At 39.2% G+C, this 25,067-nt stretch overlaps 1 protein-coding gene across 1 annotated transcript in view; it reads left to right on the forward strand.

Moving 5' to 3' along the window:
• LOC122813934 (gastrula zinc finger protein XlCGF26.1-like) overlaps positions 1-25,067 on the forward strand; it is an 80,714-nt gene that overhangs the window by 23,114 nt on the left and 32,533 nt on the right. The window lies entirely within an intron of this gene.

The raw sequence follows: 25,067 nt of genomic DNA on the forward strand, positions 1-25,067 counted from the left end.
TGCAGTTCCTCTCATACTGAGCAGGATTACTATCACAACACATCATCATTGTGGTAAAATTAACCTGTCTCACGATGATCTACTCCCAGCTCATGTTCCCTACTAGTGGGTGAACAATCCAACGCTTGGTGAATTCTGCTTCACAATAATAGGAGGAGCTGACATCGAAGGATCGAAAAACGACATTGCTATGAATGCTTGGCTGCCACAAGCCAGTTATCCCTGTGGTGGTAACTTTTCTGACACCTCCTGCTTAAACCCCAAAAAGCCAGAAGGATCGTGAGGCCCTGCTTTCACGGTCTGTATTCATTATGAAAATCAAGAGTAAACTACCTTTTGCCCTTCTGCTCCATGGGAGGTTTCTGTCCTCCCTGAGCTCACCTTAGGACACCTGCATTACTCTTTGACAGGTGTACTGTCCCAGTCAATCTCCCCACCTAACACTGTTCCCAGAGCAGGTCTCATCTGGACGTCTGGGTGCTTGGAGCTAAAAGCGAGAGCCCCAGTGGGGCTCAGCCCCTTGCCTCACCAAGTAAGTGAAAAAATGAGAACGGTAGTCATATTTCACTGGTGGCTGAGGCCTCCCACTTATTCTACACCTCTCATGTCTCTTCACAGTGCCAGACTAGAGTCAAGCTCAAAAGGCTCTTCTTTCCCCACTGATTCTGCCAAGCCCATTCCCTTGGCTGTGGTTTCACTAGATAGTAGGTAGGGACAGTGGGAATCTCGTTTACAAAGTCCATTGAATGTGGGAGAAACAGATAAATGTAAGTTCTGTAAAACAGAATTGGAAACGGTTGCACACCTCGTTGCTGGTTACAACATACTAATGGCAAAAGGACTGTATGCTGTAATGTGGCAAGATTGTTGCACTGGGGATTGTGCAAACATTATGGTATTGAAGTGGCTGAAAAACAATGGAAACAGCAGCCACAAAGCATCATAGAAAATGATGGTCTATGTCACATGGGATCATCCATCACCAACAGTTCAAAGGTAGGTGCTAGAAAACCAGATATAGTGGTCCAAGAAAAGACAAAAGTAGCATTGATCATTGAAATCACCACACCCAGTGACCACAGTGTCTTGTGTACAGAGTGACACAATGTCATAAAAGATCAGGATTTGTAGGCAGAAACGAGAGCAATGTGGAAAATAGATACCCAGATAGTTCCAATAGTAGTAGGAGCAATGGATCTTCTAAAAAAGAATCTATAATCTTATTTAGATATGCTACTAATGCATGTAACTCCATACGAATTGCAAAAGGAGTCATTACTACGCACACTGTGAGTGCTGTGAAGAGCACTTCTGGCTGACATCAAAGATTAAAACAATACTAATTTCATGAACTTTAATCATACTTAGAAATGGGGTCCATTCCCGTCATGGTATTAGAAACCCAAAAGATTTAGAGAAATTAATAAGAGAGCAGTCATTTAGTTTACATTTCAGATTTATTTGTGAACATAGTGTGGCCTGCTAGAAGTATGTGCTCAGTTTCACGGGTAACAGAGCAATGATGCCGTCATTACATGAATTGTTCAGAGTCATACAGTAAGAAATCGGAGACACTGGGAATCAGAGCCAGGACTAGGAGGATACAGGAAGTTTATAGATGTATTTTAATTAAAATACTAATATACATTGTCATGTGTACATATGCACTCTGTCTAGCTATAATAAATAAATGAGCAAAAGATTCCAGGCTTCTTTGTAAGATGTACCACTACAACTCCCCTGAAACCTGCTAAATGTGTTGGCTGTTTGGATTGCTGTATATCACTACCCCAACCTGTTTCGCCATATTGCACCCAACTTGAGGTAGTCATAATTTATGTATTGCATTTCTAAATTAATTTCAGTAGAGTTGTACCATCTTCAGTTGAAAAACTATCTGTGGAAGATAAGTCAGAAATGCACAGTAACCCAAAAGCATTGTACTGATGCAAAAATACAGGAGATTTTTAGGGAAGGTTTGAATGGGGGAATTAGTAAGCTTCTGCATCAGTAGGGCTTAGTCAGTATAGTTTGTTTCATTAATATGATAAATTAGATTATGTCTGTAAAAGGACAGGGCAGAAATCTGAATTACTGCATACTATATCACTGTAACAGGAATGGCGGTTTGGCCTTGATGGACCAAATGCAGGAAGTAACTGGGGCTTAAGTCATTAACACTATAGTGAAACCCTCCTTGAAGTGTAAATACACAAATGCAGGAAGTGGCTAGAACTACATTTTTTTAATGCTGCAGTGAATACTTCTTGTGACTTTAATAAAGAAACTCTTCTGTGAGTTTTGAGATGCAAAGTTGTGTGTGATGTGTGCAGGGTATATAGTTTTAGTACTAATGAGCTCGTGCCAGTAACTTGAATGAGATATGGTACTGCATCTAGACATGTTTCAGTTTGAATATACACCTCAATGATGGTAGACATGATCTGCTGTGTTGGATGATTTATTTGTTGATTACTGTGAAGCTACGATATTAGAAATGGGTAAATGAAAGTATTCTTCTGCAGATGTGATGTGAAGAAATAGATTGGCTTTCAAGTGCCATAGTGGGATTTCTGGTAAAACCTATGGACACTGCAGCACTCTTTCCCTGTTGTGACATCACTGAGGGATACGTTGACCTGGTATTGCAGTAAATAAGAGTGCAGTTCTTAGGAAGAATGAATTGCTAAACAAAAACATTAAAAATAGAGTAACAGGTGGGGAATATACTGTGCCATTGAAGGTTCCTTATGCTGTGGTGCACAACTAAGTCCTGAACTGTTTGGGACACTTTAAAGCATTACATAATTTATCTGTAAGTAAATCATCATTGGTATTGTTATGGTTCTCAAACTATCTACAAATCAGAACCTTTATGGTAAAAGTAGGCACAGATACTTCTGACAGTGTTAATAATTAACACGGAAAACTGCAAAATCTCATATGCGGCCATCACACAGCTTTACATTTATTGATTGGATGCCTAACACTCTGTCATGCAAGGTCAGTCTTATCCCTGGATAGAGTTCGTCAAATTCTACATAGTATTGTAACTTCTTTACTTTAGCACAGTTTCAGCAGCTGTGTGTCTCATGGCTTTTTGACTGGTTGCAGCTGCAGACTATCTGGTTCCTTGTGCCAGATTTTACAAAAGGATTTTGCAGTGACTGTAGAAATGCAGCAGTCACAATACACAGGACTTTTGCAGATCTTATGAAGACCTTCATAAGTTGCAAATGAACCTGTTCTAGTGACTACATGTTCACAGTTTTAGTCTGGGCAGATCGTCACACTTTTCGACATCCATAATGAGTGCCACCAGGACACCTCAGCTCTAAAAAGGGTGGGCGCAGTCAAGAACAACTAGTCCAAGGTGTGTGATTGGTCAGAGCTGGAGGTGAGCTTACACATAATGCTTTAGAATTGAGGGTGATCCCTTCAGGTTTTACAGGCCTCCCTCTCTCAAGGTTGTCATCCCTACCAACAGTATAGTTGTGTTGTAGTATATAAACAAGCTTGTGGAAGTTCATTCAGATTACTTCTGTCAAGAAACCATAAGGTTATGGGAATTTGCTTTCTGTATCTGTATTCCTGGGGAAAAACTCTCCCTTGTGGACAAGCTCAGCTGTTATTTTCTGATGCCACAAGATGCCTCTTAGCTTGCCAGTTGCACTGCTACAGCTTACTTGTATTCATGACCTATGTGCAACAACTTCTACTGCCTACTACAAAATAAATGCAGGGGAGCTTTTGTCCTGAAGTGAGTCCCAGGACTTTCCTTTGTTTTTCCAATTTTCTTTTTTATCGAAATTTATACCGAAAGTCAAACAGAAGGCGAGACATTTTCATTCTCATTGAACTGTTTTGGCCTCCAAAATTGTAATCGCTATTTCTTTGGTCTCTTTATGACTTAAGCTGTTCATAACCCTGCTGCCTCATCTGTCCAGCAAGCTTCTTCTGGGCCTTTCACCGTGAAGTATAATCTGAGAAAGTGTTAAAGTGAGAATGCTCATATTTCACATTTTTCTGTTCAGAATACTTTCAGGGGATGGGATCCATTTTCAGCACCAGTACCAGCTATATTGGAGTACCCATGTGAAATGTTTGAAACTAGCTTTAGCTATTGTCCTATCAAAGTTTATTTATCTTTTTTTTTTTTTTCATTTCATCAGGGATTCCACAATTCTTCTTTGGCTTTTGTCAGAGCTTGTAAGGCTTTTCACAAAGGTACCTTCCAAATCAGACCTCTTTCAAAGAATGCAAAGGATCCCAACCTAGTTTGGCTATGTCAAGGGCATATCATGCCTTCTGAATCTAGTGGACTTCTTTTAGGTCACAAAGAAATGGATGAGGGCAAAATGGAGCCTACTGCCTACTTTGTTCTGGCTAAGGCTTGATACAGTACTCCACTCTGGCACTGTAAACAAACTCACAGATATAGGCATGACAAAGGGCGATACTGCCAGCCCAGCTGTCTGGAATTTTGTAAATAATTCTATGCCATTTGTGAATATCAACACGATTCATATAAGATGTTTGTGTTACAAATATATTAGAATTGTATGTCATGTGTATGTCAAACTGCTGGTACAGAAGTGTGTGTTGGAAAGGTTTTTGCAAAGAGCTTGAAATGCATCCACAGTGTACCACACTGGAAAAGAACAGAAGTGTACATGCACTGTTGTAACTATTTAAATGTATATTTTAACAGTGGAAACTGGAATACAGGAGATTAACTTCAGAAAAATAGCTGAAACTAAATTACTTTTATGGCTATGCAATAAAAGATGACATCTTTCAGTTTTAGTGCAGTAAGGAGAACACAATGATTAAAACTAGGGAACTTTCTGTATTGTCTTTAAATGTGGAGGAATGTAAATTGTTTTATGACTTCCAGCATCTGCAAAAAGATCTGAGGTCTATGTATTTTCACAGGTAGATGCTAAATACTGCTAGCTTTCAGCAGTGGGGGTTTCACCTGGGATAGAGTCAGATGACAAGAAATTATGTCATTCATCAAGCTAGCCCAGCAGTAATATTTGAGATATTAATTTAAGAAGTTTCTTAGTGAGACACAGCATTCTGTATTCTGTCTTTGACCTGACATCAGCTTGAAGATCCGTTCACCACATCTGCCTTGCTCTGTAAGTAAGTTAACTAGAGTATAGCAATTCTCTTACAGTCAGGAATGTAGAAAAACTTAGTTTACATATTTTCTTTATTTGAGACTGTTCTGCAATGTTTTAAATATTTCCTGTGATTTTGAGTTCTGATGTCACTGTACATATATATTTAGTATTGTCATGTTCTTTTATTTTATTATCAAATGTATTCAAACCTTTCATTATGGCTGATCTGTCTAGAGATATTTAAATTCTGAGAGTACTATCATATTTATTTGGTGACACTGTGTAGGCCACCCTTAATAGCCTTGCTCTTGGTCAAACTACCATTTGTATTAATAGTAACATTACACAATAAGATTGGACACCCTTTGTTAAGGGCCTTAAAGTAGCTGATAAGGAGCCGGCAGGTAGCACTGATAACTACCTTATAGTCTGGGAAAAAGGGGGCATAGCTAGCAAACCTGTGCCCGTCTTTCCCAGGTGTGTGTGTGTTTGTGTCAGCTACTTGGACAGGGATACAAAGCACTGGTTGGACAGAGAGGGTGCTAGAGGTCTTAGCTTGGCCACTCAGCTGAGTTCTCAACTCTACAGCTGTGCCAGTGGGGAGTCCTACTGGGGATCTGGAAAAAGAGATAGAAACCAGCCCTGTACTGACTGTGGTCTCTGTGTGCTCTTAAGGGAAACTGCACTTGATGCAGAGAGCTGCATCTTGAAATACTATGTGTGTACCTTGTCATCCTGTCAGTGTACATCCCCTACTGGTGCCAATGGTGAGGATTGAGGCTTCTAGATTACTTGTTCAGTGGTGGGATATCACATTAGGCATAAACCCCTATGTTACACACTGAGTAGCCAGCTGGCTCTCATAAAGGACCCAGGAAGTTACGATGGGGGAGACTACCTCCACAAAGTGGCCGGTCACTAGTGGAGTCCCTCAGAACTGTGTTCTGGGTCTGCTCCTTTCCGGCATCTACATTTTGGAGGTCAAGGCCAATGTCAGGGGCTTCTCACTGACCAGGTTTGTAGATGTTTGCAAACTGGGAGCAGCCATAGAGTCCCCCCAAAACACTAACATCCTACAGGAAGAACTAACACAGACAAATGACTAGTGCCAAAGCCATGGCTTAAAGTCAAGAAAGTCATAGTAGTACCCTTTGGGAAGTCAGCCACCCAAGGAAATGACCCCATTGATAAGTCACCCCAAGGCATATAACTGGTAGTCTGGGATTTGGGTGCATATGTAGGTAGTAACCTGGCTTTCATCAAACACATGTCTAAGGTAGTAAGGAAACCATTCTATATTGTTCAGCTTATAAGCAAGGGTGTGGCATTTAGGTCCAAGGAATTCAGCATCCTATTCTATTTGGTCCTCATCAGACCCATCATTAAGTACAATACCCCCTTTGGTATGTACCTGACCAGGCACTTACAACAACTGGAATGTTCACAGAGGTTCTTCACATGAAGAATACAGGACATAAACAACATGTCCTATGCAGATAACCTCAAAGCTGTAGCTGTATACTGTGTTTCCTACAGACCATTGAAAGATCCCTTATGACTGGTTTACATGGCATCCTTGGATCCCATTCTGATTGACCTTCTGCATGTCTACAAAATGAAGAGCATCAGAATTAAACAATCAGGAGATTTTAACTTTGCTTGCAACATAAATAGGGCATGTTGACTGGACAGGTATGTGTCTCAGTGAGTTCTCCTTTTCCAAAATAGGGTGCTCATCCATGTGAAGTGGAGCTCTTACCTAACCCTTTTCAAGAGAAACCTGGACCAGTGAATGGGAAATCGAAAATACACCCTGGGTCTAGCACCTGTGTCTCTAATGCACAGATGTAGCTTGTAAATCTTGCCCTAGCTTACATATATCATGTAAACTACCCTCTAAGGCAGAAACTTGCAGGATACAATTGAGATGCTTGGCTAGCCTTATAAAGGCTCCACTGGTTGTTAACTTACCTGTCCTGGGATTTGTATTTTACGGTGGAAAAGTTGATGCTGTCTACTTTTGTGTCTGCCTCTTAGGCATATTTAAAGCATATGTTCTGGAAATTCTATTTTCCTGTAGCAGTCCCCAGAAACAAACCACTGTAATTGGTCTTTGATAAGGATAGGGCAGCCTTCAGAACATGTCCTTGTGTTAAGCCTAAAGAAGCAACTATGTCAAATTGAAATTGGTCAAACTTCCTTTATTTTTTTCTAAATTATTCTGCCACAAGGAAGGATGTATTTCACTGTAAGGATGTGAATGGGCAATTAATATTCCATATAGTTAGGTCAAGCCTGATTAGCAAGAATCCTCTGTTACTTGTTTCTAATGCCTCTAATAGAATGGGCACCAGAGTCTCAAGTCAGAATGTCCAGTTGGCTCTCACCGTGCATTAAATCTGGTTACACAGAGTATAACAAGAATGTATTCATCACAGCTGTGGCACATTCAGCCAGACCAGTGGCTAAATCACAAGTATTTTTAGAAACACATTCTTAGATGGCATCTGTGTGGCTACAGCCTGAGCTTCTCTAAACAGCATTGCAAAACACTTCAAGCTTTATGTGATCTCCAGACCTGCATTTTCCTTCAGGGCCACAGTCATGTGAGGGATGCTTTCATAATGCCACATAGGAGAACAAACAGAAGACTCTTTTCTAATGATATTGAATATGGGATAGAGCAATGGTCGTAATGTACTCTTTTCAGGTTAGGTTCAGCTCAAGTCTACAAGAAAAATAAATAAATAATATGCATGTAACTTTTGTCACAAACGCATACTGAAAAATAAACGATAACTGCAAAAAGGAACAATTTGAAAATTGTTCTGTTTGAGTCAAAGAAGTAATAATAGCAAACATAAGGGATTGTTATGTACTAACATAATGATAAATATGCAGTGTCATGGTCTGTCTTCAGTATACCCACCCAACAGCCTTGCTCTGTGGAAGATGAAGTCTAGATGGGGCTGTGTTCTGACTGTGTTATATATTGTGAATATGTTTTCTTCCTTCCATTTGTGCTTTACTTAAGAGCAGCTAACCAGAGATATGGAAGGCCAGAGAAAAGTGAGATGCATCTTGGTAAGAGGAAGCCTGGGAAAGTGTTATGTGCTGACCTACTAGCATCCATTTAAGTAGCTCACCTTTCATGCAGAAGGCTGTGGGTTCTATTCCCACACTAGATGGATGGATGGATTGCTGACACTGTGCAGTATGGGGGGGGGGGGTGCTGCACTCTTGTGTGTTGCCTTTCGGATGAAATATTAAACTGACATCAAGTCTGCTTGAGTTAGTGGTAGCTCAAATGGATGAAAAAAATGTACCTATCAAAAAAGTAGGGTAGTGGACTTTATTTAAAACATTATTTATACATCAAAACGTATAAGAAAATGTAGAAATATCAGAAATGAAAAACATTCTTCTACATTTTCCCAGTTTTATTTATACCTTCATCCCCCATTATTTTATGCACAGCCATTTTTAATACTATCCATGATTATATCTTTATACCATATTTGATTATGCAGTAATTCTCACATTCTCCATACATTCCATTAAAAAGTTCATAACTATTTTATCAACCGCCTCCTTCTGGTCTAATTTTTCATATAATACAAACGTCTAAATCAAATTCCTCAAAACATTTTAACTTAATTTTTTTTTATTTTCTTTTAGCAATCCAAAAATGTACTGCAGAGATGAAAAAAAATCTTGTAATTCTAATATTTTTTAAAAACTTTCTCTTCTTTCAAATAGTCTTTTTAACTTTTCTCCTTTATCTTTGCATACCATCACATAATATTTTTTTCCATTAGCTTCTTATACTATTTTCCTAGTTTTATTAATCTCCCAACTTAAATCCAATCTATTCATTAAATGACGGTACCATTTTCTTCCTTATCTAATCTTTTCCTAAAAAAAAAAACTTTATATGTTTCTCCATAATATTTTACCAGCACAGTCTTTTTTTCCTTAAATCTTAAAAAAATCCAAAACGGATTCAGTGATGATAAATATAAAATATGATTTTAAAAAGTCCCCTTCAAATCCTTTACAGCACAATATCCATCTCTTAAGATTCAAACAAGAACTCTTTATAAAAGAAAATATCTTCTCCAGCAATTCCAACAGTTCTTTTACCAAACTTACAGGAAAAAACATATATACTCTCTGCATACCCTAGTTTTACAAAATATATGAAAATAATAAATAATTCTTCTTTCTATAAGATAATTCAGAAGCTTTCCAAGTATTGATTATATTTCTGCTCTCATTCAGAATAGATATCCACATCTCTTTGCACTTCTTGTTATCAAATTTAACCCCCAAAACACTGATCTCGGAATTAGAAAAACATATCTCTACATATTATGTCTCAAAAAAATTTCATAACTTCATTTATATTTAATCCTACTTCCCCACTACATGTGTCTGTATTCCACATAACCTCCTTTATCCATCCTTTTCCATTTTTAATAATAACCAAATTATCCACGTGTCCGATATTTATGAAACTTGCTGAAATATCCTTCTTATTTCTCTCATACGACATTTTTCTACACCATCCTATCTTATACATTTTTCAGTTCTTCCATTTTCTCTCCATCTTCTTCCCTAAAAAAGGAGAGACTTCACATAACAGAAGCAGAAAGCTATAATTTAAAGTGGAAGGGGATGATGAAGCAGGGTGAAGTTCAAGAAATAAGGAGTGTGTGATATTTGGATGCAGATCCTAATGAGAATAATAAGCATACGGGATGTTATATTTATAAAGTAAAGAAAAGTATTCTAAGAACTAAGCCAGCATGAGAATGGTGAAAGGGGGTTCTACCAGTAGGGATGGCTAAAATTAGGGGTACAGAGAGGGTAAGAGGGGGCAGGAATGATCTGGAGAAAACTGGTAAAGGAACGAGGTACCGGGAGCAAATAACTAGAAAGGGAAAGGTAATTGAATTGGAAGAGGCACGTGTTCAGACTGGATGGTGTGCACTAGTCAAGATCAGGGAAGAGAATTTTTGCAGCAGATATTTTACAATATTTGAGAAATACAAGGCAAGATTTTTGCCAGGTTGAAAATTTAACAGTTCACAGATAGCAACATTTGAAGTATTTTTGACGGTTGTTAATGCCAGGAGCATTAATAATAAAGTTTTTTTTATTGGAAAAATGACTACGTTCCCACAGGATTGGTGTTATTGTTCATGAAGCATGGTTAAAGCATAATTACTGGAAGCCAGTTCTGTCAGGGTATACATGTTTTTACTGTAACAGATATTCTAACAAAAAATCAGGTGGAAGTGTTACAATAGGGATTAAAGATAGCTATGAGACCTGTGATTATTACATGTTCAGTGATAACACCAATACTACAGACTGTGTAACTGTGACAGTAAAGACAACCCTGGAGCATAAAACAATTATTGGAGTGTAGAGACCACTAAAGTCAAGTGCTGATGCCCCAGAGGAATTCATACATTTATTGCATGAAATACAGGAGGGAAGAATAATAATAGCTGGGGACTTAAATTTACTAGAAACAGAGTAGAATAATACTGATTCAACAACATTAGTAAGGAAATTATTCACAGAATATATTCAGGAACAAGTTCTTCAGATTGCTAGAAACAGAGTAAAATAATATTGATTCAACATTAGTAAGGAAATTATTCACAGAATATGTTCAGGAACAAGTTCTTCATATTGCAAAAAAAACTATCAGGGAATGAATGGAACATACATTGTGTTCCTACAGAAATTACTGTAATTTCATGTCAAGTTTTACTACCATTGATGTGGGGTGACCATGGGGTTATAAAGGCTGATTTGTTGCTAGATAATCCTGCCCAACTGAAATCTAAGCCAGTGCACAGAACATTAATAACAGATTATATGGAAGCAGAACAATTACTATGTAAAACTATTTGAAGTGACGCAATCAGTGAAAAAAAATACAGAAGGAATGTGGAAAGTGTTGGAAGAGAAATTGTTTGAATGTAAAAAATGAAAAAGAAATATGGCACACAATTTCAGGAGGATATATTTCCATAAGAATGAGATACTTGTTTAAGGCAAGGGACAAAAACATTTTATAATAAATGGAAAAGACGTTGCACTACAACTTTGAAAACTGAAATAAACAAGATGGACAAACAAATTAAGCATAGTGTGAGACAAGATCAAGAAAAATTTGAAGAAAATGTATATAAAGATATTGAGCTTAATAGGAAGCTTTTTTTATAGATAAATACGATGTGGAAGGAGTAAAGACATACAAATTGATAAATTATGTGTAGATTCTAAAATTTATCCTCGGACACAACAGAGAATATATATGTTGTTCTTCTTTCTGCTTTTCCCAGCTAGGGGTCACCACAACGGAACTCTGATCCGCTAATGATTGGCAGTAGATTTTTACGATGCCAAGGTGCCAGCCCGATGCCCAACCTTCAATGAACGCATGGTCATTTATGCATGTCTTTCAAACGCCACTCGACAGTGGGGAGGACATGCAGACTCCAACAGAGATTATAGAAATATTTACAAAATCTTATGCAAAACAGTTTGGCACCACAAAAAGAGAGATAAGTAGTCCTAATGACATCCAGGTAACCTCAGATACTGGAATCAAATTAGATTATATTGAAAAAGAATTGCACAAACTGGATCCAAACAAAGCACACAGAGGGGATGGAATTAGTAATAATGACTTGAGAACACTTTATTTATTTATTTGCATTTACTGACTGGGGTAGTCCACTGGAGGCCCGGGGAGAAAAGCTCCACAAGAACATATGTTACATAAAGCTCCACAAGAACATATATTACATTACATGATAATATTTACATGTATGTAAGGTTACATTATGTTGCTTAATGAACAGTATTTAAATCAATGCATCAGGATAAACCAGGTTGACAGAGACAAAGCTGAAGGAGACATGGAAGAGCTCTCTGATCACGTATGGTATGACCCTGACCCTGAGTAGCATCCTGCCCTCGCCAAGAATTATACTACGGTATAAAGAAAAAATTCTCGATTTCAGCAATTGGCTAAGTTTTGGTGTCATTCAAAGGGGATCCAGTGTCTGTCCGCCTGGGATGACATACTCGACAAGCTACGCTGCTTCGCTAGAGACGGCTTGCACCTGTCACCCTTAGGCTTTCGAATACTTGCCAAGGCTCTTGCCACCCCCATAGTGCCTTTTTTAGGCAAGGCTCAAAAGACAAACCCACTGCCATAAATAGCACAAGTAACAAAAAACAGAGGGTAATTCTACTCAATGCCAGAAGTCTAAACCTCAAAATGTACGCACTCAAGGCACTCCCCAGTATGGAGAAAATCGATGTATGTGCAGTAACAGAAACCTGGTTTAAGGCTCCAGAGAGCACCCCAGCACTACTAGGCTACAACTCATACCATACATTTCGGCCACAGAACCCAAACCGAAATACAAAAGGCAGGGGAGTATCCATATTCAGCAATGATACCCACACCTCCAGGCTAGTGGCACATCACGATGCATCAGAGATCATCCACGTGCATCTAACAATTGGCAAAACTGCAATTCAAATTGTAGCTTGCTACAGATCGCCCACCATGTCCCAGGACCCCCATTCTGCATTTCTGGAAACACTGGGAAACATAAAGGTCCTACCAAACACCCTAATTTTGGGTGATTTCAATTACCCAAACATTAACTGGGAGAACTACTCAAGTACTAACTCCCTTGCCCAACTTTTCCTAGAATTTATAGACTCAAATGCCCTGGTTCAACTGGTCAAAACTTCCACCAGAGGTGACAACATATTGGACCTGGTCATCACCAACATGGGCGACCGGTGTTCCACACCAGAGGCCAACCCCTCGCTGGTTAGATCTGACCATAAACAAATCACTTTGGATATCCGTATTCCGCCCCCATCCCCGGACAAGAAAGCCACCGTGAAAAACGTTTCAAAAGCAAACTTCACGTTACTTAAGACCGAGGTGGAAAGTTTCAAAGCCCCCATGCTGAAGGATAACACTGTCCAAGCTGCAAAATCCTTTACTAATGCATTCTATGGGCAGCTACAAGAATGCATGGATCATGCCATCCCAAACAAAACCAAGACTCACTCCTCCAAGAAAAGGAAACCAGTCTGGTGGACTCCTGCCATAAACAAGCTATACAATAGAAGGAAGAAACTAGTACAGAAAAGAGTAAAATCCCAAGAAGGGAAGGCATCCCTGATCAGTATCAGCAAGAAACTACGATCCCTCATAAAATCATCCAAGGCAAGCTTTGAAAGAAAAATTGCCAAAGACTCCAAAGATAACACAAGGCATTCTTTAGCTATGTCAAGAATCTAAGTGGCAATGATGCTCAGATCTGCTCAGAGTTAGTGCAGAATGGCACAAAATACACTGAACCAACCGATATCACCAACATCCTGGCAGACAGGTTCAGTGGAAGCTTAACCCCCCCTCTCACCCCCAAAAGGGCCCATAACCATACCAGAAGAATGTAGAGTCCCTGAAATCACAGGCACTCAGGCTAAAACAGCTCTCTCCAATGCCAAAAACACAGCATCAGTGGGACCAGAAGGTGCCCAGGCTGAGTCCTACATGAGCTCAAAGATGAACTAACCCCTCACCTAAACACACTATTCAAACTCAGCCTCTCCACAGGCTACATACCCATAGAGTGGTGCACAGCAACGGTTATTCCACTCCACAAAGGTGGAGCCACAACAGACCCCAGGAACTATCGCCCTATAAACCTGACTAGCTTGGTCTGCAAGGCTATGGAGTGCATCATCATGGAACTCATTAACAGAGACATTGGGAAGCTCCAAACACTGGACCCTACCCAGTTTAGCTTTAAGGGCAGATCATACCTCCTAAACCTGGCGAACTTCTTTGAGACAGTTACCAAGGCTATAGATGAGGGAAAGGTGGTACACACAGCCTACCTAGACCTCACTAAGGCCTTCAACACCATTCCCCATTCAGGTATTATAGACAAGCTCACAAGCCGGAACATAAACCCCTATGTCACAAGATGGGTTGCCAACTGTCTCATGGACAGAACCCACATGGTGAGAGTTGCGGGAGCTAGGTCCGTCTCTAAACTGGTTACAAGTGGTATTCCCCAGGGCTCAGTCTTAGGACCCCTCCTGTTCGACATATACTTCACAGAGGTACAGGCAAGCACAGGAGGACTATGGCTGGCCAAGTTCGCAGACGACTGCAAACTAGTGGCTATAATTGACTCTCTGGCTGACACAGACATCCTCCAAAAGGGTCTCACTGAGACGGATACCTGGTGTCAAAATCATGGCCTCAAGCTAAATGCCAAAAAGTGCATAGTCTTCCACTTTGGAAAAAACAAAGTACCCACAAACTACCACATAGGTGGTAGTCCCCTAAATACAGAAGACGTAATAAGAGATCTGGGGACCCAAGTAGATGGTAATCTTACCTTTGATAATCACATTGCCAAAGTGGTTAGAAAATCCTTCTACATGGCCCACCTAATTAAAAAATCACATCCAGATCAAAAGAGGTCATTGTGCCCCTCTGCTCACCACTCATCAGACCCATCTTAGAGTACAACACCCCATTTGGGATGTACCTTACAAGACACCTGCAACAGCTGGAAAGACCACAGAAGTACTTCACCAAGAGGATCAGTGGCCTCAAACAGATGCCCTATGCAGCTTGACTGATGAAACTCCTGTTGTACTCGGTTGCATACCACCTACTCAGAGGTGATCTCTGCCTGACATACAAGGCCATGTCCATAGGTTCATAGGTTGGTACTAGACTATCAGCCCTAGGGCCTATACAAGCCTAGCCATAACAATTCCCTGGCTATTTCTTCCCACACTATTTACTTCCCTGGATTAACCCAGAATTGATGGACATGCTCCACCTAAAGAAAACCTTATCCCCTCGAGCCACACGCTCCAGGGATCTAATCCTCACCACAACAATAAATAGGACATGCTGGAGGGATAGATTCCTGTCCCAGAGACTTACCATGCTTTGGAACAAGATCCTAATCTACATTAGGCAGAGCTCCTCATTAACACTCTTCAAATGAAACCTTGACGAGTGCATGGGAAACAGAAAGTTTACCTAGGGGATCACTTCAGTGGCTCTGCTGGACAGAGGCACAGGGAACTAATCTAAGGGGGTGGCGAAAGCCAACACATTCTGGCTAGGCTTATAAATGCCTTCGGGCAGATAGCCTAGTACCCACCTATGAACATGTTTAACAGAACAAAGAAGGGGTTAGGAAGACAGTTGGTTGAGAAGTACTTTAGCTAGGAGCATGAGAGGAACATCCCCATATGGAGGATAGATATATGAAGAGCTGGCTTTTGAAGTTATTATGGTTAGGTATGTTGCGTAGGTGAGAGGGGAGAGAGTTCCAGAGTTTGGCTATTGTGAAGGATAGTAGTAGTTGGCCTGAGGGATGTGAGGGTTTGCGTACCTGAAGCAGATTTTCACTTCAACAAGAACTTACAGTACCATTATGTCTATTATTTACTAGGACTTATAAATATGGGGAAATTCCTCAAGACTGGAGACATGCACTTTAAACCTGTCTTTAATGGAAAGGGGAGTAGGACAAACCTAGAGCCATACAGACCCTTAAGTCTACTTTCATGTTGTGGAAAATAATGGAGAAGGTAATATTGGATAAGGTATTGTCAGAATTGGAAAGGTTAGGGCTTGAAATGATGCATCAGCATACATATATTGAAAATAGATATATTACCACCTTTAACATGAGGTTCTATAATATTATAATGACAGCTATGGATGAAAACCTGAGCTGTGATGTAATATATATATATATATATATATATATATATATATATATATATATATATATATATATATTTGACATCAGCATTGTAAATGATCATACACAAAACACGAATAAATAAATTAGAACAACTAGGTGCTGATGTACTCTTGATAATAGGGATAGCTGCATGGCTTACAGATAGGACATGGCAAGTATCATACAGCAGTTGGACAGGTGGGACTCTTGGCTAAGAGTCAAGATTTCCCACAGGGGTCTGCCCTAGGCCCATACATATTTAGATTGTATCTTTCAGATCTATTTTTTTCATCTGAGGTTTTCTACCACCTGTATGCAGATGACTTGAAATTGAGTAAAATGATCACATGTTACAGACAGGGCACATTTGCAAAAGAACATGATTAAAATAACCATTTGCACACAGGAGAATAATATGTTGATAAATGCATCAAAACTAAGAATGTCGGACTTGGAAAACATAAACTGAGTGGGGAATATTTAATACAGCACACAATGACTGAAGCTGTGAATTCATTTAAGGACTTGGGTATATGGATAGATCTAGCTTTGAGCTCTTCTAATAATATCAACCAATTAGTTAACAATAGTTATAGAACTAAAGGCTGTATGAAAAATATATTTACAGTTTAGGAAATCAGAAATGATGAAGTCATTGTTTGTTACATTACAGCCAAACTTGAGTATGGAATAACAGGAAAGAATCCTTATAAGAAAACAAGCATGAGTAAACTGGAAAGAGTACAGTGGAAAAAACACCAAGGGCATCCATGAATGTGAACATTTAAGTTATTATGAAAGGCTAAAATATCTGAACTTGTACAGTGTCTCATGTAGATATTTAAGAGGATACCGTATTCATGTATATAGGTCATTTAGAGACAACTACCCTTGGGGATGTTTTGGGTTATAAAGAAGTAGCAGAGAATCATCAGACAACCGATATAGAAGATTCTGTAGGAATGAAAAATGTATTAATTGGTTATCTGAGAGAGCAGCTAATGCATGGAATAGACTACCAAATTACATTAAAGCAAGCCTAGCTTAGATATTTTTAAGAACGGCCTGGACACTTATTGTAGGAGCAACTGTGAGGTGTATTGGCAGGCTAAAATGGCATTAATGCCGTGCTTGAAATATTTCTATGTATGAATGTAAGAATACATTTGGACTGCAGGATACAGACTGCCTTCTCTATCAGGGATTGGTATCAGAGTATAGGCAAAGAGAAAGGGATAGGGGAACTCTAAGTGAAAAATGTGTTCTGATAGATTTTTTTAGGTTAATCTAGAACAGAGGCTGCTGTTAAAAAAACGGATAATTAGTAGACATATAAAATATTGTATGATAACTATAGGAATGAATCAGATGAGTAAGATTGGGAAGAGAGAATGGATAAGCAATTCACAAGGAAACCATGGTAGGACATAGGTACTGCTCCCAAATATGCAACAAAGCCTAGAAGGTTTAGGATTTTTGAATGAAGTGTTTGCATTGGTATTTTTATATCCCAAGCAGACTCCAAAGAATTTTTCCTCAGGTAGATTGCAGATGTTGGAGATTTAATGGGGAAGAACAAGGCAACTGGAAACATGTTTTGTGAGTGCAATGAGCTGGTACACTATAAATTCCCTACGGAGTAATCTGTCAGACATATTGGGTGAGCAAATGGGTGTAGCTAAGAAAATTTTTTTTTTGAGCTGGGTTACATGATATGAATTTCCTAGACATAGTAAGGCCTTGTTTTTAATTCTGGTGGCTGCTGCCCCCCCCCCCCCAAATGGCAATCAAAGTCAAAATGGACTGCATTTGCAGTAGTGAATATTACAACATAGATTAAAGAGCTGGAAATGGGATCTTTACAAAAGAGTAGGAGCAAATTATATAAAAAAGGAAATTTTGGGAATGATACATGCAGAATAATATTTCGAAGGAGGAGGAGTGAGATTTATAGAAAAGCAGGAATTGATCAGTTTATGAAATGTTAGTTTGGTGATAATTGTACAGAACAATATACGTGATGTCTAATGTTTAAAACTGTGAACATGTTAATATGCTTTGTTTTCCTTTTTATAAATATATGTTTGCCTGTGTCTCAAGTACCAATTCAGTAAAGATGTTTAAAAAAAGAAATTTGAAAAAGAGAAACTTCCTATGCTTTCTCTTGCATAGTATACAGCATATCCCTTATTAATCTCTTTACTTTTAATCAATTCTCTTTATAAATTTCCTTTGCTTTCATTTTTCCCTCATCTCCTTTTAAATCTCTCTCAAACCCTTTATAATTAGTTAATATTTTTCTTTTTTGTTTCCAAAACATTTTTTTCCAATCTTAAAAATGATTCCATATTTTTCTTTATATTGTAGCCATTGATCAATATTTTCATAAAAATATATCATTATATAATGATCTTGCCATAGTTTCTCCATATCTCTCTAAAAAGTTCTGATTTTTGCACTTCACCAGTTAGAGACGTGAACGTCCTTCCCTTCCTTAATATAATCCATTATAATTACTTCTACATATACATTATCTGATTAAAACACACTATAGTCTATTTATGTCTTTAACTATCTCATTCTGTATGTGAAATCTTTTTCTTCACAAAATTAATTACTTTCTTTTATTAATTCCGTTTCTATTTTAACATCTTTTCCTATATTTCCATTTTTTCTTAAATTACAATTCAAATCTCCCATAATAATAATAATAATAATATATATGTTAGGTAACACAGATTTCTTAAGCTCCTGAAGTGATTCCTATCTTTTATGTCTCTGAGTAGAAGCATAAATTGAAAGGTGAATATTTAATGCAGCACACAGTGATTGAAACTGTAGACTCATTTAGAGACCTGGGTATACGGGTAGATTCAGCCAGGAGTTTTTCTAATCATATCAACAAGTTGGTTAATGATAGTCATAGAACTATAGGCTGTACAAAAAGCTTTATAAAGCCTAGGAAATTAAAAATGAAGTCATCGTTTGTTAGTTACATTAGACCCAAACCTGAGTATGGAATAACAGTATGGAAACCCTATCCGAAAACAAGCATGAGTAAACTGGAAAGAGTGCAGTGGAAATATACCAAGGGTATCCATAGATGTGAAAATTTAAGTTATCATGAAAGACTAAAATGTCTGAACTTGTACAGTGTCTCTTACAGATATCTAAGAAGAGATCATATTCAGGTATATAGGGCATTTAAAGAGAACTACCTCTAGGAATGTTTGGGGTTATCAAAAAGTACTAGAGAATCATCAGACAACCTGTGTAGAAGATTCTATAGGGATGCAAACTGTACTAATTAACTGGTTCTCTGACAGAATAGCTGATGCATGCAACAGACTACCAAATTACATTAAAGCAATGACTAGTTTAGATATTTTTAAAAACAGCCTGGACACTTATTATGGAAACAAGTGTTTTGGTTTATTGGCAAGCTAGAAGGGCATTAATGCCCGTGCTTGAAGTATTTGTATGCATGTATGTATGTAACAGCGTTGTCCAATACTGTAAATACTATCTGTTACCAGAACTGCCCTTTTTACTTTCTATTTGAACCATGGAGGGTTTATCAGTTAAAATGAAGTATTTGTATGCATGTATGTATGTAACAGTGTTGTCCAATACTGTAAATACTATCTGTTACCAGAACTGCCCTTTTTACTTTCTATTTGAACCATGGAGGGTTTATGAGTTAAAATGAAGTATTTGTATGCATGTATGTATGTAACAGTGTGTAAATACTATCTGTTAACAGAACTGCCCTTTTTACTTTCTATTTGAACCATGGAGGGTTTATCAGTTAAAATGAAGTATTTGTATGCATGTATGTATGTAACAGTGTTGTCCAATACTGTAAATACTATCTGTTAATAGAACTGCCCTTTTTACTTTCTATTTGAACCATTGAGGGTTTATCAGTTAAAATGAAGTATTTGTATGCATGTATGTATGTAACAGTGTTGTCCAATACTGTAAATACTATCTGTTAACAGAACTGCCCTTTTTACTTTCTATTTGAACCATGGAGGGTTTATGAGTTAAAATGAAGTATTTGTATGTATGTATGTATGTAACAGTGTTGTCCAGTACTGTAAATACTATCTGTTAACAGAACTGCCCTTTTTACTTTCTATTTGAACCATTGAGGGTTTATCAGTTAAAATGAAGTATTTGTATGTATGTATGTATGTAACAGTGTTGTCCAATACTGTAAATACCATCTGTTAACAGAACTGCGCTTTTTACTTTCTATTTGAACCATGGAGGGTTTATCCGTTAAAATGAAGTATTTGTATGCATGTATGTATGTAACAGTGTTGTCCAATACTGTAAATACTATCTGTTAACAGAACTGCCCTTTTTACTTTCTATTTGAACCATTGAGGGTTTATCAGTTAAAAACATACCTTGTTTTGTCCAGCAGCAACTGAACCCATGCTATTTATTTTTCTGATTATGCTTTGTCTCTGATCCCCAACAATACCCATACTACCTTGCTACTTTGCTTCCGTGTTCCTCGGGAACACATCTCTACAAAATCCGACCACATACTGGTATTTCACAATTAGGTTCATCCTCATTCAACATTTTCACACAACTTGCATCTCTAGACCTCCGTCATTTAACTCAGTAATTTTTAAGTGTTGCATTCCTCACCCCACACTATTTGTAAAACATTTATTTATTTTTTTAGACATCAGCTAACACCACCATCCACAGAAATGCTAGCTGCCTTTTGCTTCTCCATTCCTTCATTGCTCTTCTCCAGTTTGGATACGTCACTTCAGTTTTCTGTACAACACTCAAAATCTCCTCCTCCTGCTTTTCCACACCATCCTCTTTTTTTGCCAAGGGACACAGCTACCCTACAGCCTGACACAAAGGTGAAAAGAGTAGGAGGAGTTACCTGATGCCCTGGCCAAATGCCAGAATGCCCCATTGGGACATACCTAGGCAACAAAAGACAATAAAAATAAATAATACCTGATAGTACTGAAAAGATGTGAGTGATGACCATACAAATCTGTCATATTGATATGTACGTACCTTTCTTATCTGCTTAATGAGAATTCAGTCTTCATTCATTTTTAGGACTAAGTTTGTAGCACCTGCTTAGCTTAATGGACATAACTTTCCTAGGCCACATAAAAACAGTTTTTCCCCTAAGAGTCAGTGTTTGTGCTCTCCATATTCCAATTTCTTCCTGCAGGCGTACATGTACATTTGGATTCTAATGGCACCAGGATTTTTTTTTTTTTTTTTTACTTAAAGAAAGTCATTTTTTCCCCTTCCCCTTTTAGAAGATGATGTAATTCTACTGCTTCCTCTTTCTTTTGGTACAATTTACATTTTTTATTGTAAATAGGTACCATTTCCATTTGTTAGAGCATCTCTGCCTTCTGCAGGTGCATGGGTGCATCCTTTTAAATGCAAGTTGCATTTTTTGGCTTTGGAAAGGGGTCTTTGTCATTTCTCCTGTTTTGTTACATACTTTAGCTAATTGTTTCTAGTTTGTACATTACTTAGAGTGGCCATGGCTTCAGCTTGTTTAAGCGTGTCTATCTTTGCTGATATGCTCCGGTTGTTATCTGACTTTAGTATGGTGAAGTTTGTCCTTTCACCCTCCATCAGTGTGTGTAAAGTGTTTGTTTAGTTATGCCTTATTTTATAGTAATAGCTGCACATTTTTCAACAGAGAACTCCTTCCATGTTTTTCTGCCCCGTAGTTGTAGAATAGTTCATTAAACTTCAAGCTTCTAGTTTGCTTCCTGCCTATCTTCCAAACTGAGAAACTCTGTGTTTTCTCATTCATACTGATTTTTTTGTGGCCATCCTTGTAAAAGAAATAGTACAGTTAACCACATTTATCCCTCAAGTGCACATAATCTGATTCAGTGCATCCCTTCTCGGGTGTTTGAGAGGCATTCAAGTGGACTCCAGATGCTAACTCCATTTCCTTTGGCTGGACAAGTTACACGTCAGTCTTTGGGTTTTGCATTGCCATTTTTTGTGCTCTTCCTTCTCCAGTGTCCCAGCTTCTGCTTTTTTGTAATTGGGTGGACCAGCATTGGTGACCCCTTCCCCAGTGTTAGACCCCCTTCTTGCTGTAGCTGATGTTGTTTGGTCTTCAGACAGTCTGGCATTGTCCTATTGTGGTACAGACTTGCTTTTCTCCTTCAGTGTTGGCTCCTCTGCTGGACCTTGTCTCTGATCTTCTATCTCATGTGCAGGCTTAGCCATTCTCTCAATGTGCAATAATTCCAGTGGAGGACCATCTAGTGCCAGGGCATCTTAGCAACTGGGGGGGTGGCAAATGTTGTTTGAGCATCTAATGCCAGCTTCAAAGGTACCTGTGTTTGTTATTCTGACTTAAGCTACTCTGCCTTTGAGAAGCTTCACATTCTGGTCTGAGGCAAGCCATCAGAACAATTTGTGCTTTATGTTTTTCGGAAGAGAATCCAGGATCTTTCCTATCATGGTCCTACACTGTTTAGTTATTGCCTTTGTCTTTGGATTCAGAAGATTCCCCAGAAAGAGACAGATTGTGGAAATCTTTAGACTTAATTTCCTTGTGGAGGATTTCATTGAAAAGAGGTCAATATCCTCACCATCTTCTATGAAGGAATGCGAAACCAGTAATCTTTTGTAAATGATGTGGTGTTTGGGCAGGCATTCCCACAAGAACTTCCCTCCATAACCATTGATTGAAAGTACTACATAAGGCCCTTCTGGCTGACATCCTGGTTGGCTTAGTCAGTTTGCTTTGTTTAGATGTCTGCAATGTATAGGGGAACATCTACACAGTGTGACTTTACACACCTTTGAACGTTAAATTTCATTTCTTTCCTGTCTGATGTTTCCATTTGGTTAGAGGAATAGGTCCTGCTTCCTTGCTTCTTAGTGCAGTGAGCAAGACCTACTTTTGCCATATTTGTGTAGCCCAGAAGATGCACTTTTAGCACGAATCACTGAAGCATAGCCACTATGCATATGAATAGTCCATGATCTTCACTTGGCACATTCTTTGGGTAAGTATGTGCTGCCCCATCCTTCTTCCACTTTCTTTCCCATTCCTTGTGGACAGGTCAGAAGGAGTGGGCAGGCAGTGTCCACTGGTCGAGTGTAGCGATAACTTAGAGTTGTTTGATGCAAGTTGATTTTAGTCTGCAGGTCAGTGATATTATACAAAGTTTGTAGTGTTTTTTTGCTAAGCCAGCAATGGTGTACTTGTGATCACAAACCCCATTTAGTCTTCACAGCAGGCCTGGCTTACAAGACTGGCCAGTGTTGTGGCTTGTTAGAGTCCCGGCATCTGAGGACATCTTTGATGCCTCTGGTTCAGACAGCCAGACTTAGGCCTTTTTAACAGGTGTTTTTCTGTCAACAGGCAGGCAGACTGTATGGAGTTTGACTTTTTGCCGCCATCAGAACAATTTGTGCTTTATGTCTTTAGGAAGAGAATCCAGGATCTTTCCTGTCAGGGTCCTCCACTGTTAACCTGGTCGACTTCTTTGAAACAGTCACCAAGGCCATAGATGAAGGGAAGGTGTAGTCCACACAGCCTACCTGGACCTCGCAAAAGCCTTCGACACAATACCCCACTCGGGCATCATAAATAAACTCACCAGCTTAAATATCAACCCCTATGTCACAAGATGGGTTGTAAACTGGCTCAGGGATAGAACCCACATGGTCAGAATTGCAGGTGCCATGTCAGACTCTAAACCAGTTACAAGTGGCGTCCCACAAGGCTCAGTCCTGAGACCTCTCTTGTTCGGTATATATTTCTCTGAGGTACAGGCTAACATGGGAGGACTATGGCTGACCAAGTTCTCAGATGACTGCAAACTGGGTGCCATAATCGACTCGCTGACTGACGCAAGCATCCTCCAAAAGGGTCTCACAGAGATGGATAACTGGTGCCAGAGCCATGGCCTAAAGCTAATTGCCAAAAAGTGCATAGTCATCCCCTTTGGGAAAAACAAAGTGCCCACAAATTACCACATAGGTGGTAATCCATTAAGTACGGAAGAAGTAATTAGGGATTTGGGGACCCAAGTAGATAGCAATCTCTCCTTTGACAATCACGTTGCCAAAGTGGTTAGAAAGACCTTCTATATAGCCCACCTTATCACAAAAGGGTTCACATCTAGATCAAGAGAGGTCATTGTGCCCCTCTACTCATCACTCATCAGGCCCATAATTGAATACAATGCCCCATTTGGGATGTACCTTACCCGACACCTGCAGCAACTGGAAAGACCCCAAAAGTACCTCACCAAGAGGATCAAGGGACTCAAACAGATGCCCCATGCAGTTAGGCTAAAGAAACTCCAGCTCTACTCAGTTGCTTACCACCTACTCAGAGGCGATCTGTGCCTGACGTATAAACCATGTCCAACCCAGAATTAATGGACATGCTCCACCTCAGGAAATCCAAATCCCTTGGAGCTTACACGCTCCAGGGACTTAAACCTCAGCACAGAAATAAATAGGACATGCTGGAGGGACAGATTCATATTCCAGAGGCTCCCTCACTCTGGAACAAAATCCCAATCCATGTTAGGCAGAGTCCCTCAATGACCCTCTTCAAGAGAAATCTTGACGAGTGGATGGGAGATCGTAGGTTTACCCCTGGGATCTCTTCTGTGACCTACTATACAGAGGTACAGTCAACTAATCTAAAAGGGTGGCGAAAGCCAATCACACTCTGGCTAGGCTTATAAATGCCCTAGGGCAGATAGCCTAGTATCAACCTATGAACCTATTACTTTGGGGTTTCAGAAAGGAGATGAGAGTAAGATTTGTCTTCCTCCTCCCTTTCAGGGGATTATCCAGTGCATCAGGCCCTAGAGGCTCACATAGTATCACTTTCTTTTTCCTGTAGGGGAGCAGGTAGTCCTAGTGAAGGATCTTCTTGTGTTCAGCTGGCACATAAAGTGCCTGACTTCTTGCTGGGGTACCTAGCCCCTTCGGCATGGCCTTAAGCTGGACTTTGCAGGTCCTTTTATAATGCAGGGGCTCGCCTATGTTTACCTGGCATGTGTTAAAAATAGTAGGAACTCTTCTGCCCTACCTGTTGTGGGGCAGA

This window comes from Protopterus annectens, chromosome 10.part0, assembly GCF_019279795.1.
Source record: "Protopterus annectens isolate FY-2018-M chromosome 10.part0, PAN1.0, whole genome shotgun sequence".
Taxonomy (NCBI): Eukaryota; Metazoa; Chordata; order Ceratodontiformes; family Protopteridae; genus Protopterus; species Protopterus annectens.